Here is a 12,447-nt window from a genome sequence, read left to right on the forward strand (position 1 = left end):
CAGGCGGGGACAGCGTTTCCTGACGACCTCTGTGCTTCTGTGTAACATAGGAGAGCTTGCTGGTTGCCCCAGACTCAAAGCGGAGACCGTTTGGGGTTTCCATGTTGTTTCTTAATCAGCGTCCACTGCACGGTGACAAGGTTTTCTGAGCAGCAGCCATCTCCTCCGGGTGTCGAGTCGGGAAGATCCGTTATGGAATCGTCCACACTTGGAACTTCACTAAGTAGGAAAATGACAGACTTGGGGGAGGAGGGTTTGGGGGGGCGGTGGCAGAAGTAACTAAACAACAGATTCCCCAGGGCTGGCTCCTCAGGAACCACACCCAAGACAAGGGATGCAGAGAAGGACATCAGAGGCGCCCAGGGACTGGGTCCTGAGTCAGAGAGAAAGTGCCTCCCAAGCCAAGCATGGCTGTTCCTGGAGCACAGCCCCACAGGAGGCAGGTGAGCGCTGATGGACAAAATCACAATGTTTGTTGATCGCACGGCCACACACTTAGATCCCCACCCTGCTCCTCAAGCAGAGCCTGTTGTTTTGGTGAACACTCCAACAGAACACCTGCCCCTCACAGGACGATGACGTAACTGGTCTCGACAGAGTACTGCTGGGGGAGCAGAGAGCGCTCTTCCCCCCAGTGGCTGGGGGAAACAGTCATGTTCCTCTGGACTGGTTCTTGTACCTCAGCAAAGGCACTGGTCAGACCCAAAGGGAAACACCCAACTTCCCTCTCCGATCCAGTAAAATCTGTCCAGTTAGCATCTGTGCAAAGGGAAAAACTGAAAAGTTAAAATAATGGACATAATTGAGGTTTCAACACATAACCTAGCCAGCTTTGGTCAGTAAGGACCCTGGAAGCCCCCTCAATATATTCACTTTAGGTTTATTGAGGAATAATTGACAAATAAAGTTGCAACATATTTAAAGTGATCAATGTGATGATTTAATACACGTACACATCGTGAAATCATCGCCACAATCAAGTCGATGAACACATCCACCCCCCACACAGTTCACTCGGGAGTGTGTGAGTGTGAGCGTGTGTGTGTTTGCATGCGTGCACACACGCTGAGAGTGCGTGAGATCTTCCCTCAGCAACTTCCACATATACGATCGAGTCGTGTTAACTGCGGTCACCAGGCTGTGCATCAATCCCTGGAACTTACTGAAAATCTGTGCCCTTTGACTGACAACTCCCCACTTCCCCAGCCCCCAGCCCCCAGCCCCCGGAAACCACCATTCCACTCTGTGTTTTTATGACATAAGATTTTTTTTTTAGATTCCACATTTCCACCTACAAGTGATACCATAGAGTATCTGTCTTTCTCTGTCTGCATATTTCACTTAGAATAATGTCTGCCAGGTTCATCCATGTTGTCACAAATGGCAGGTTTCCTTCTTTTATATGTGAATGTACACCTCACATTTTCTTTATCCACCTGTCAGTGGACGCTTCGGTTGTTTCCAAATCTTGGCTCTTGTGACTAATACAGTGAACGTGTGGGTGCAGAGACCTCTTTCAAGATATCGATGTCATCTCCTTTGGATATATATCCAGAGGTGGGGTTGCTGGGTCATATGGTAGTTCTATTTTTAATTTTTTGAGGGATTTCCATACTGGCTGTACCAATCTGCACTCCCACCAACAGTGTACAAAAGTTTCCTTTTTCCAACAAATAATCTGATTAAAAAGTAGTCAAAGGACCTGAACAGACATGTTTCCAAAGAAGACACACAGATGGCCAACAGGCACATGAAAAGATGCTCAACAGCCCTGATCACCAGGGAAATGCGGATCAAAACCACAGTGAGACACTGCCTCACACCTGTCAGAATCGCTGTTCTCAAAGAGACAAGAGATAAGTGCTGGTGAGGATGTGGAGAAATGGAAACCCCTCAATCCAGCCTTAGACCAGCACACCATCAATCCTGGACTCCATACACCATCAGCATGATGAGATCAAGAGTGTGATCCTGGGGGCTGGCCCTGTGGCGTGGTGGTTATGCCTGACATGCTCTGCTTTGGCAGCCTGGGTTCGCAGGTTCGGATCCTGGGTGCAGAACTACACCACTAGTCAAGCCATGCTGTGGTGGCGTCCCACATACAAAATAGAGGAGGACTGGCACAGAGGTTAGCTCAGGGCTAATCTTCCTCAAGCAAAAAAAGAGGAAGATTGGCAACAGATGTTAGCTCAGAGCAAATCTTCTTCACCAAAAAAAAGCAAAAAACAAAAAAAGAGTTTGAATCCTGAGCCCAGTTAATAACAACTGTTGGCTGATAAGTCTAGAACTACAGTGTATGGGACTCTCCCCCATACGTCCTAACTATAAATCCTAACACGCTTTCCTGCAAACACTCTCTCTCTCTTCCCAGCGGCTGCATGAGCCTTGTGATTGCTCCCCGTGCCCTCTGACCCACAGCCTCAATGACCTCCTCAGAAGGAAGAGCAAAGCCATGCACAGGAACTCTGAACTTCGCACTAAACAGACCAGGGGTCCCTCTGATTTCTCTTCATTTGGAGACGCGTCCATGTAGCTGAAGCTGAAGCCCCGACTGTTCCCCATCCCACGCTCTCCTTAAAGGGTTTGCTTCTATTATTTTCGCATCTCTGTCACATGTGGAACCCGCCCCCCCACCACTGACCTTTCCACACGAGCATCTCAACACGCTCCAATTTCTCCCATCATTAAACAGGAGACCCACAGCTGGCACCAGAGCACAAGGACCGCCACTGCCGATTCCCCTGAAAGTGGGGAAAATTACAACAAAACAAAACCACCATTTACAGCCTCTGGAAATGGTCCTGAGGCAAACAGCAAGTGGAGAAATGTCTATTTAAGAAAATCTGAAAATTTGGTGAAAAAGGTGAAAGTCTGTGGCATTTGAACCAAAACCGATTCCTCCTGCCTCCCTCCCAGCACTCAGGACGGCCACAGCCAACAACAGGCCACTCACTCCCTAGCCATTCTCCGGGGGCGGGGGCGTGGGGGAGGCTCTGCAGGGACTCACACGCTGCCCCCTGGGCCCGTGGCTGAGGCCAAGCCCCGGTGAACGCGGTGGAGAGCCACAGGCCCCCTCCACCCACTGAGGTCCCTCACACGGCACAGTCTCTCCCTGAGTGCAGCACAGAGAACAGTGGGACACCCATCACCCCGCCCGGCACATGATGTGGTGACTCCAGGCCAGGACAGGAAGCTGAGGAAACCCCAGGCTGCTGCCACCCCACCAAGCGCTCAGCTCCCAGAGCGGGGTACCACTCAAAGAGAAGCTCACGTGGTCCCCACCCCCTGCTCCAGAGCCCTGGCTCAGAGACTGCACACAGGGGAGAAGCCAACGCTTCCAACTGCTTCACTGGCAACAGAGCACAGAGAACTTTCACACCCAAGGGAGCCCCCAAAACTAGTGGAGGTTGAGGTGAAAGGTGACGGGGAGGAGATCCGGACACAGGGAGAACTGGGGAGGAGGAGGCGGGAGGAGCCCACTCAGGTCAGATCAACAATCAAAAAGGGGCCAGAAACTTCTCCTGATCCAGAACATGAAGTGAGTTTGAAACGGGCTCAACACAAGGTTGACGTGAGGGAAGCCACATTGTAGAGAATAAAGCTATCTTGTAGCTTTGAATGACCCCTGACTGACTAACCCCACTGGATGTGCCCCCTCCAGGAGATTCACCTTCTCTGTAGATTCTAGGACTCCTGCTTGTGCATATACCTCCCAGCTGTGATAAGACAGTAACTTCGTTCTTTTGAGTTCCTTAGGAATGTGGTGACCCCCGAACAGAGAGTCTGTGCTGACAGCCGTCATCAGTGACGACTGAAGATCTGGTGTGGCCACTCCCAGTCTGTAACACCTGAGAGTCAATATTCCTAACGCTCCCCTACAGCCCACTGGCCTCTGTAACTGCTTCAAGATTCTGTGTACCCCGTAAGATGGTTCTTTAGGATGCTGGTACCCCCATCTTGCGATTTGCTAGCTTATCGCTTAATAAATGCCCTTCTCTGCCACCGTCTTGCCTCTTGATTGGCTTCTGTCTCACACTGAGCAGATCATGCCCTTTGTGGGGTAACAAGTTCGCTCACCCGCTGCGCAGAAGCCAATCTGTGACACCAGGTGCAGTGGAAGAAAGTAGGAATTTTATTATTGCACAGCACTGAGCAAGGAGCAGGGGCAGCTAACGCTGAAATCCCAAACTCCCTGAAAAGCTAAAAGGAAGGGTTTTTACTTGAGGTTTGAGGTAGGGGAGGGGGAGCACATGGCCTCACTGGTCAGAGCTTTTCCACCAGGCTGTTTGGTCTTGAGACTATTTGCAGGGAGGAGGAGGAAATAAGGAATCCAGGTGGCTGTCCTTGGTTGTCTTCCTCCATGGGGGATGGTAGATTCTGGAGCCAGGAAGCCAAGGAGTAAACAGGGAGAGTGCTTTGGTTTTCACCCCATACACGCTGGGTTCAATGTAGGGAAACCAGTATCAGGGCCGGTATCACTCCCTCCAGGGAACTGAAATTTGACCGGATTCATCTGTAGAGCAACTGATGCTCCAGGGCCCAGCTGAAAACTAAGGACAATCTTCCCAAGAGTCATGGAGTTTACCAGATGGAGGTGGATGGGAAAGAGAGGGAGGAAGCCCTGCAAGCCCACGGCATCCCAGGGGAGGTGGGCACACCCATGGTTGTGTCTGCCTGAGAAGCGGCACCCAACCCTTAACACTGGGAGTGGGGTGCAGGATGCACTTCCCTAACATGGTCCAGCCAGTCACCAAACAAATAAGCAAATAACAGCAATGAGCCCTGGGACTAAAACGAAGCCACAACTTATAAAAATAATTATAAATTCTCAACAGAATAGGATTAGAAGAAAACTTCCTCAACCTGATAAAGGACATCCACAAAAACACCCACAGCAACATCATACTTGACGGTGGAGGACCAGACGCCGTCTGCCTCAGATCAGGGACAGACAAGGACGTGGGCTCTCAGCGCTCCCATGCATCACTGTGCTGGGGTCCTGGCCAGGCGATCGGGGGATGAAAGAAAGAAGAGGCACCCAGACTGGAAAGGAAGGAGTGAAACTACCTCTGTTTGCTGATGACATGGTCTTGTATATGAAAAGTTCTGAGAAATCCATTAAAAACAATTAGAACTAATATATGAGTTCAGCAGGTTGAAGGATACAAGATCAACATAAAAAGTCAATTGTAATCCTATCCACTTGAACAATCTTAAAATAAAACCAAGGAAACAATGACAAATACAACTGCATCAAAAAGAATAAAATACTTAAGAATAAATTTAACAAAAGAAGTGAAAAACTTACACTCTGAAAACTATAAAACACTGCTGAAAGAAATCAAGATCTAAGCAAATGAACAGACACCCGTGTTCACAGATCAGGACTCAACTTTGTTGAGGTGGCAGTGCTCCCAAACGGACTGACAGATTCAACACAATCCCCATCAGAAGCCCAACCCTCTTCGCTACAGAAATTAACGAGGTGATTCTGACAATCGTACGGAATCACAAGAGACCCAGAAGAGTGAAAACAATCTTGAAAAAGGACAACAAAGTTAAAGGACTCACAGTTGGATTCCAAAACTTACTACACAGCAGTGTGGTGCTGGCCCAAGAACAAATCAGTGTATCTACTTCATGATCAACTGATTTCCAACAAGCACGCCAAGACCACCAGACGAGCAAAGAAGAGACTTCCGGAGAGATGGTGCTGGGACACCTGGACAGCCACACGTGAAAGAACGACGTGGGAGTCTAACCTCATAGCACACACAAAAATTAACTCAAAATGGATAAAAGACGTATATAAGAGCCAACACTATAAAACTCTCAGAGGAAAACACAGTGGTAAAATTTCATGACTTCCAATTTGGCGATGAAATGATGATGTAAGAGGTCTGGAGAGAGAAGACGGGGACAGTGGCACAGAAACGTGAATGTACTTAATGCCACTGAGCTCTACACTTAAAAAGGGTTAAAATGGTAAATTTGGGGGGCTGGCCCCATGGCCTAGTGATTATTCAACACGCTCGGCTTCAGCGGCCCAGGTTTGGATCCCAGGCACAGACCTACGCCACCCGTCTGCACTGTGGCTGCGGCCCACACACAAAATAGAGGAAGACTGGCACAGATGTTAGCTCAGGGCAAATCTTCCTCAGCAAAAAAAAAAAGTCAAAAAGAAAAGGTAAATTTTACATTATGTATATTTTTCCACAACCATAAAAATTTTTTAATTTTTAAAACATTTTAAAAATAAACAGAAAATTTCACAAGGAATGAAGTTCTGATACATGCTACAAGATGGATGAACTCAATGTTGAAAACATTACACTAAATGAAAAAAATCCAGTCAGCAAAGACCACATGTCACATGATTCCATTCATATGAAACACCCCGAACAGGGAAATCTACAGACACAACGTAGAACGGGGGTGCCTGGGCTGAGGTAGGGCACAGGAGGATGGGGGATGACAGCTAAAGAGCACAGCATTTCTTTTTAGCATGAGGAAAACATTCTAAAATTCACTGTGGTGACGTGTATATACTAAAAATCATTGGATTGTACACTTTAAACGGGTGAATTGTGTGGAGTGTGAATTACATCTGAATAAACCTATTTTTTTTTTAACGAGACAAAAACTTTCCTTGGGTAGAAGGAAAGTTTGGACGTAGTTAAAAGTGTGAGTGTATGTTTCTTCACATTTCTTAATAGTTCTTGCTTTGAAATTGAATAATCAAGAAACAGAGACTTCAATATATTATTTAAAACAAAATTTAAACAGTAGAATAAATTTCTTCTAAATTTATGGGGAAGAATGAAAAGAAATTACACAAAATATGCACAGCATAGAGCAAAGTACATAACTTTTTAAAAAGTTTTTAAGCCATAATATAAACTTAAGAATAGCACAAATAAGTTATACTAAACAGGATAAAATTGCCCAGAAAGAGAAAGACTCAGATTGTTTCAAAAATAAAATCCAATTCTCAAGTCTCCAAAATACACAGGCAGACAGGAACTGAGATGCTATGACAGAGCATCGTTGGGTTCAAGGAAAACTGTCAAGAAGAGGAAGACGATATCATAATGGATAAACAGCAGAAGTCGTAGTCGGTCATGAATCCAAATGTGCTGAAACGGCTAAAGCGAAAATTATAGAATCTGTAAGAAGAAAGTCAACAAAAACGCAGTAGGAAACAACATCCACCTGCCGTCTCAGGTAACACCAAGTAGGGTGTGAAGACTCCAATACTAACAAAGACGACTTCAAAGATAATCAAATAAATGGAGCAGCACGCACGGCTGTGTGGTAGATGGTCTCAAAGTGCCAGCTCCTCCTGACTTTATCTGGGAATCCAAAACAATCCCGATCATAATTCCACAGTGATTCTTGGGAACTTGAAACACAATTTTAAAGTTTATCTGGATGAATAAACGTGTGGAGACGTGAAGAGGGGATTACCCTGTCAGACATTACAAACTATTCGTAAGACAGTATGACGTTGCTACAGCAACAGAAGAAAAGAAAAATGCAGAAACAAACCAAAGTACACACGGAAATTCAGTGCACAATAAAGGTCCATCTAAACTCGATTAAGAATTGGATGAAAGATGGATTAATCAATTAATTTAGGTGTGGACAATCGGACAGCCATTGGAAGGAAAACACGGTGGGTCCGAGCATTGGTCTGTGATCTGAATAGGTCTGAGGCCGTGAGAGACCCTGCTTCTGTGGGAAGGGAGCACCAGGCATCCATGGCATGGGTGGAAAAATCACTTAAATTATCACAAGCAGACGCTACAACCTGGTGCCAGCAAAAGGAAAGGCTGGCGGTGACTCTGGATTTGCTGCCACGGAACATTTAGGGGAAATAATGGGGTCGTTTGGTTGCTTCTGTTTATTCTGAAGAATTAGAGGAAAGAAAACGCTGAGCCCGGATTTGACATTCTGCTGCCATCACGCATTTCTGAACTGGGGAAACAGCCAGAGGTGGTCACGGGGACCTGCTGGGCCTACCACATCGTGCTTCTCAGATTCCACAGAGCTCTGCCCACACGGCCACATGGGAAACATAACTCCCAGACCCCAGGCCCACCCCACAGCCGCATCTCTTTTCTTCCCACCCCTCATCACTAACATCTGAAGGCACAGGACAAGAACACACATGGAGACCCACATCCCACGGCAGGGGCTCATTAAGTGTGCCGCAACGTGGCGGATGCTTCTGGAAATCTTTCACAGAGAAGCAACAGGCAAAAATGTCAGATAATGGGCTGAATTGGGGCAAGGACAAAGAAAAGAAAAATAGAGACTGAAGATGTGCTGTGAAGAAAAAACCACGGAGACTGTTGACAGACTAGAAAGTGAGTGGGGAGCAGCAAGTTCCATTAACACAGACAGGCCGGTGTATGTAACAGGCAGCTGAGTTTTCAGGGCAGCAGGAGAGACGGTGAATGCGACAAATTCGAGGCGCGGTCAGTGCACCCCAGCAAAGAGGGCTGGTGCCGGAAGAGAGGCCAGAGTGGAAGGCATGAATTTACAGACATCATCTGCTTGGAAGGAATAACTGAAGCTGTAAAAGAAGACGACAGCTCCCAGAGCCTGTCAAGGGAGAAACACGGATTACAAACCCTGAAAAATGTCCACTTCTGGGGCAAGATTGACAAGAAACAGCCATAGAAGAAGGAAAATTAGGGTAATGTTGTGCCAGAGAAGCCAGAGAGAAAATTCTAAGAGAGCAATAGTTTTGTAGATACAAAATGGTCAAGTGTATAATGAAGAATGGAAAGAGGACCTAGAATTGGACTTTTAACATCAAATGATTGTCTGTAAATTAGTCGTGACAGCTTTCTCACTCCTTCCCTCACCCTCTGCGTTCCTGAAGGGACCACCGTAGCCTCATTCTCCAGTCCTTCACAAGCTCCCTTTTGGGGAGCAGTCAAGCTGTTGGGAGCATGTCACACCCAGCAGGGCGCCCAGCAGGGGTCACTCGATCATTATTAGGCGCCACTGTATCCAGAGTGACCCAGAGCCCGGGGAGCAGTCTTTCAAACTGAGCAGTTCCTGGTCCCTAAATGTTCCAGCTACGATGCAAGATGACACGTGCATATTCATTATGAAGATGAAGGAGTCTTCCATTTTTCTTATTAGGATTATTAAGTTCAACTTTATCCAGCCACTAGCCTGGGAGCAGACACGAGGTCTTGGGGTCATTAAAAAGTCTGAGCTTGAGATGTGTTTTCTTTTTAGTGATTCGCGATGACTGCCTATCACTTTCCACAGAGTAAAATTAAGAAACATCTACTTACTTACTGGACATTCAAGCTCTCAGACTACAAGTACAAACGGAATTTTCTTTTGCGAAAAGAGAAAATACGCTCCATCACCTCAGCTGGAGGTGAGGAACTGTTGAAGAAATCCACCGGGACACAGAATTGGGGCGGTGGCATCACTTCTCTGCGGGAAGAAGCGTGGGCACACTGGGACGAAGTAACCCGACTTCAGTGCATGGTCTGCGGCTCCTCTGCGGGCGTTAAAGGAAGGAGAGTCGACATAAGAGAAAGGCTCCGTGACTCCCAACCTCACAGGAACTGTCTAGGGTGGCTGATTGGTAACAAAGGGGAAAATAATAAATTGGCTCAAAATTATGCAAAGCTTTGCATATGCAATAAAAGTGAAGAGAAGAGAGATAAGAGTTAAGGCCTTAAAGGGGGGAGAAGAGCAAAGCTGGTTGCAGGTTGCGATGGACCAAAAATACCAGGAGACATGATGACAGAAAACCACACAACACTGCACATCCACGCCATTTCTAAACCACCCGACATTCCAGTCTCCAGCTATTTGCTCTCCAGGACTTCTTGATCTGTGATGGCATTAGACAGAAGAGGGGCAAACTGTCCATAGGGTGTGCAGCTCTGAGAAGGTGGGAGTGAATATGTATCAGATCCACCAAAACCTATACGTTCCACTTCCTTCAAAGTGTTACACCCTCAGGAGAACAGCAAATACTCAAAGAGGCTGACACTCATTAAAATGTTTCTGGAGCTCTTCTTTAAAACCATCTTCAGAAACTCAAGCACATTTTTTGGATTATCCATGGCAGTGACAAATCTTCATCCTCTCCAGCTGCTTTGATCTGAGGTCAGCGCTGGGCAGTGCCGGTCCCAGAGCTGTGACATGGTCACGTGTTCCACACCTCGGTGTAGCCTCTTCACGGGGAGATGTTTTCACGAGTGTTTCATAAAATGACAAAGACGGCTCGCTCTTCTGTAGATAAATCTCTTATGGATTCACAGTTACTAGATTTTCTGAATCAAAAATGAGAACAGGAATATATGGTCTTCCAAGTACCAGCAAACACACGTAGACAATGAAACAATGTCTGGAAGAGAGAGTCCCAGAGACAAGTGGGACCAACAGCAACTCTGATACAAGGCAGAGCTCACCGGCACCTAACGGGTGATAACCACGTGGTTATGCAACAGCATATATGATTCCTTAAGACAAACAAAACAAGAGTCTCAAGAATAAATAAAAACAATTCTCTTTCCCTTTTATGCCCTTTCTCATCCTATCCTTAAGGTTAATTATACCAGCTTAGATATAAATATTCAAGGGAAAAAAAGTGAAAACATTTTTAAATAGCTAAAAATAAAGCATATAACCATAATTTATAAGTATTTACATTTGAAGCAATGAATGCACGATTGAGGGAGTGATGAGAAAGTTTTTTTTTTGAGGAAGATTAGCCCTGAGCTAACTGCTGCCAATCTTCCTCATTTTTTTTCTGAGGAAGACTGGCCCTGAGCTAACATCCATGCCCATCTTCATCCACTTTATATGTGGGACACCTGCCACAGCATGGCTTGCCAAGTGGTGCAACGTCTGCACCCCGGATCCGAACGAGTGAACCCCGAGCTGCCGAAGCGGAACGTGCGCACTTAACCACTGCACCACCGGGCTGGCCCGGAGAAATTTTTTAAATAACATTTACAATGTTGAACTATCTTTTCAGATGTTAAACTTTTTCAAAAAGAGTATAAAACTGGTACAATTGTGGGGGCCAGCCCCATGGCCTTGTGGTTAAGTCAGCCTGCTCCACTTCAGCAGCCTGGGTTCAGTTCCCCGGTGCAGACATACACCGCTCATCAGCAGCCATGCTGTGGTGGCATCTCTGGCACAGATGTTAGCTCAGGGAAAATCTTCCTCACCATAAAAAAAAAAAAACTGGTATAACTGTCACAAGAAAGCTGAGTAAATATGTTCACAATAAATGCTTGAGTGGAATACAAAATATACCACTTAAATAATACTAGGTTCATGTCCTAGAATTTTATTTGAAACAGATTTACTCAAAGCTTCATTTCCCCAACCGGAAACTAACAAGAACAGGGATTACACACTGAGAAATCTGAGACAGCCACCCCAACATACAGTATAGATGACAAGGTTCATGTCTAACATTAAATAATAATACTAACCCTCAGCCACATCAGGGTGATTTATTCATAATCACGAAAGTCAAAACCTAAAACTCTGCAGAGTCATGCGTATGGCTAGATTGCCGCCAGGTCCACCTGAACATGAACAGCAGACTCCACAGGACACAGCGTCACTGTAACAACGTCGTCCTTTTGCTCTCGAGTAGCCTGGATGTCAAAACGCAGTCACAGTGTCATGAGGACCCAGCACCTGCCAGAAGCTCACACCTGACCTCAAGCCTTGCTCCTCCTTCCCCACCCCATCAGGAAAATCACAGCCTAACGGGTTTATGTTTGCTAATTAAAACTATCAGGGGCGTAAAGTTTAGATAATGAAACATACTTGAACTCAACGCGTTCCAACATGAAACTGTAAAAAAAAAAAAAAAAAAACAGCTGCTTTGGCCGGGGAAAGACACAGAAAACGCAGAGTTTCTCTGCCTGGAACAAACCAGCCCCCAGAGACAAAGGTACAACATAATTTGCAGGTTCTGCCTTTGAACCCGCCTCCAAGGTCGCTCTTCCTATGGTGACGGCAGGTGAACAGTACACGTGTTGGAGTTACAGAGTTAGACCCCTCACAGACAGACAGAGGGCAGGAGGGCCCGACTCCTCCTCTGATCCACCCCATCTGGGAGGGAGAGCGGCTGCACGCTGGAGAGCGAAACAAGCAAAGAGTAAGCACCAGGACATCGAGATGGCGAAAACACTAAGGACCCTCCAGTTCAACCTCGGGGCACTGAAGCGACAGAAAAAAGTCACCTCTGAGCCGTGGGACAGGAAAAGATGCAGGGGGCACAGGAATGATAAATCCTGGCCCGATTGACAGAAAGGAAGAGACGGTAGGTTCTAGAAATGAACAGGACCCAGTTTGCTGGTCCTCGTTAACGATGTCTGGGAAAAACTCTTAGAACCACTGTCATGACCGTCAGAGGCTGCGACAGGCTCACTGAGGACTGGC

The 12,447-nt window shown here is 46.5% G+C and overlaps 1 protein-coding gene and 1 long non-coding RNA gene across 13 annotated transcripts in view; one reads left to right on the plus strand and one right to left on the minus strand.

Annotated features, from left to right (window-relative positions):
• The window catches only part of DLGAP2 (DLG associated protein 2), an 817,721-nt gene that overhangs the window by 654,688 nt on the left and 150,586 nt on the right, over nt 1-12,447 (minus strand). The window lies entirely within an intron of this gene.
• The window catches only part of LOC139080151 (uncharacterized), a 76,918-nt gene that overhangs the window by 1,950 nt on the left and 62,521 nt on the right, over nt 1-12,447 (plus strand). The gene's annotated exons all lie outside the window — the stretch shown is intronic.

The sequence above is a fragment of the Equus przewalskii genome, chromosome 28, assembly GCF_037783145.1.
Source record: "Equus przewalskii isolate Varuska chromosome 28, EquPr2, whole genome shotgun sequence".
Classification (NCBI taxonomy): Eukaryota; Metazoa; Chordata; class Mammalia; order Perissodactyla; family Equidae; genus Equus; species Equus przewalskii.